Consider the following 3,713-nt stretch of genomic DNA (forward strand, 5'->3'; position numbering starts at 1 on the left):
TTGGGTATCTAATCGGATCAAATTTTGCCTCTACCAGGTATAGGGCATTTGTTGTATACGGGTGGGCTTGGTTGCATTGTTTTACTGTTTAGTAAGTCCAATTATTGGACCACAAAAGAAAAGTTAAGATAAAATTGGACCACAACATAAACTGCGGCCTAAGCTGCTCTTATTTAGTTTATACTTTATAATGACAAAGAAGTTGTAACCCTACTCAAAGGCCAAAAAAATAAATCGATTTGCCGAAATCTTGTTTTAACAAGAACTGCGATGATTCCATCGGTCGAACGAGATTCGACTGACTATCTCAAGTTTTTGTATGATGCAACATCTTATTTAAACGAGATGGTGTCTCGTTCGAACAAGACATGCGATGCAGCACTTCGAACAAGTTTTTCAAAACAAATTGTTGAACTTTCGTTAACATATCATTTTGATCTAATAAACGTTAGAATTGAAAAATAAGCGTTCAAACGCTACCATGTTTGTAATCTCAAGATATGACTCATTTAATACCTAATAAACGTTAGAATTGAGAAATAAGCATTCAAATGCCACCAGATTTGTAATCTCAAGATACGACTGATTTAATAAGATTTGTTTGCTCGCAAACTACCGTGCATCACAACATATCTCATGTTTGTTTTTACCCACTTGATAGGAATGTTTTTGACAATTCAAAAGATGATATCAAAATGGGGCCACTTCCTTTATAATATATAGATATTATCACATAAAAAGTAGGGTCCTTGGCCTTATCTCTTGCTTCCTTGGTCCGTCACCCCTTCCAAATAGGTAACTGTACAGTTACATCTTAATTATACTGAAAGCGGCTGTAAAGCTTTGGGGTTCGTTTGGCAGCATTTTTTGGGATTTTTTCTTCTTCTTGCTTTTTAGTCAAAAAAAAATATAATAAAATAATAATAATAATAATAACATTAACAAATAACTCTAAGCACAAAACATTCAAAATTATTTTAATTTTTATATCACATTAGAACATTTTGTTTACTTTTTATTTTTTCGTTAAATCCTATAAATTTTTTTAAAATATCCGTGTTTATTTTTTTTTTTTTAAAAAAAAATATGAAAACTTTCAAAGATTTAGGTATGGGTATTTTTGCAAATTTCATTAAATTCTGACTAACACCTAAGTCCTAGTAATTTTGTTCTGTTTTTTTTTTTCTTAAAAAAAATAGGTATTTTGCGAATCTTGACAGGATTTAACGAAAAATTATAACGAACGATTGAAATTGAAAAAAATTGAAAGATGGATACCCTAAGTTGACACTTTTTAAAGTTTGAATACATTTTTTCACATCAGATTTCTTGTACAAAGTGTGTACAAATGTTGTGTAGCAAACGTTACTTATTTTTTCTTTTTTAAGCAAATTACAAACAAGAGGAGTGATTGTTACACTCACACTCCACAACTCCAGCACTCACACTAGATACAAGGAAGTGGGACCTAGTGTGTGGGTCCCACTTCCTTGTGTCTAGTGTGAGTATTGGAGTTATGCAATGTGAGTGTAATAATCATTTTCCTACAAACAAATGGGATCATTCCCACAATCATATATATAATAGGAGATTCAATAGGAACAGAGTCTATAATCGTTACATGTGGCATTTTATATGGTTGACAAGTGTATCTATTTTATGGAATTAAAATAACTGCATCTTATTCAGTTTACTTTTCCTACAAAATAACTGTATCATAACTGTTTGTGAAACAAATATCTGAAACAAGTTTAACTGTTTGCAAAAAAGCAAAGTAAAAAGAAGGAAAACTACTTAAAAAAAAAAAAAAAGGAAAAGGAAAACTGAAAAAGAGAGACGTGTGTTTTACCAAAGGGAGACTAACGTTTTTTTTTTTTTTTTTTTAGCTAGAACGTACATTCAACTCCCTCTATTTTTTTTTAAGTTAAAGATCTCTTTCAATAAATTGAAACGAGACCAAATCGGTCTAATGTCCAGGGTTACAAAGAATTCTTAATAAGCTAAATCAAAGGCACAAGGTTAGAGTATCCTCCACTCAAGCAAGGTCAGACTTAGACCACTATAACAAACCACAGCTGCTACAAAATAACCTAAACAACAGAAGATGCATCTACATATGCATAAGCTTCTACAAGATCGATGAGAGGTCACACAAACTATGCTATATACTAGCTTTTACAGACCATGTTTGATCTAAAAATACAAAGCAATTGCCTTACAATACAACAAACACAACAGGGAAAAAACGACAAATCCGGAACAAAACTGGGCCACGCCATCAAACCGATCAGAAGAAACCGGAACCAACACTTGGCAAACACGCCCCCACGAGCACGCCCGAAAAAGACCCTTGTACACAAAAAAATGCCCATCTTGCAGGGGAACAGTTTCCCCAAGAAGATAACCGTCACTCGAGTCAACGGTCCAAACCTGCAAGATCATCGAAAAAACAAACAGGGGCGTCAACAAACAAAACCGCCAGAGTGGAAAAAACGCCAGGTCCGGCACTGGTGTCCATTAATCAAACAGGAAATCCAAGATGTAAAGCCCTTCCCGTTAACAAAGCCCCCAAAGCACGCTCGAAAAATGTGCCATGTACACAAAAAACTCCTTTGACAAGAAAACGATAAATCAGAGAAGGAAAACCATCCCCTGAACCACCAATTCGTTGTCGCCGAGTCCAATTAGACCAATAGGGCATCTTCAGATGGTGCAACCGATGTGGAAAAACTCCAGAACTCAGACCCAAAATCAGCATCGGTGGCCACGAAACAAGCCCCCAACGACCGTCGTTAACCCCAACAAACCAACACTACAACAACCTTCTCAAACCAGAAAAGGCTGAGAAAAACAAACCATTTCTCCTTTAGGGTGCTGACGACGCCCAAAGAGAGAAAAAATTTATTGAGAAAACAAAACCTAAACAAACAAACAGAGGAGGAGGCCGAAAAGACGATTCCCTCATAGGCCGAAAAATTGCAAAATCGCCAGAGTATTTTTGCAGGACTTGAGTACATTCAACTCCCTCTATGAGAACAAGGCCATTTTCCTTCTTCATGGAGTTAATCTCCAACGCCTCTGACGTAAGATTGTGTTTTGTGAACTACATTCTTATTTATAATTATTATTACGATTTAATGTTAATTATACAAAACCGTTCTACTTTTCAATTTCAGGCATTGGACAAGATTAGGTTACTTTCTCTCACAGAAAAAGAGATTTTGGGCGAAGGGGATAACACCAAGCCTGGAGCTCGTCTAAACGGAGGACGAGGGTCAGACCCTCGTCCTACGTGGCACAAATTTTTTATTTTTTTATTCTTTGATTAAAAAAAAAAAAAAAAACGCGTGAAAACGCGGGACGAGAGACTTTCAGAAAAAATTTCCCCCCATTTCCCAAATCTCCCCCTCTTTACCATCCAACGGACCAATCGCCGCCCATCGACCGAGCACCTCCCACCTTGACGACCGGCCCACCGACCGACACCATCCCTCTCCCAGCTCTCTCTCTCTCTCTCTCTCTCTCTCTCTCTCTCTCTCTCTCTCTCTCTCTCTCTCTCTCTCTCTCTCTCTCTCTGACCCAGCAGACCGACGTCCCACGAGCACCGCGGATCTCCGTCCAGGTCCGACGAGAAGCTGCGCCAGAGCCGACGACGAGCACCGCCGATCTCCAGTTAGTCTCCCTCTCTCCGCAGATCTCTGACGAGGAGCGCC

This window comes from Alnus glutinosa, chromosome 8, assembly GCF_958979055.1.
Source record: "Alnus glutinosa chromosome 8, dhAlnGlut1.1, whole genome shotgun sequence".
In the NCBI taxonomy this organism is placed as follows: Eukaryota; Viridiplantae; Streptophyta; class Magnoliopsida; order Fagales; family Betulaceae; genus Alnus; species Alnus glutinosa.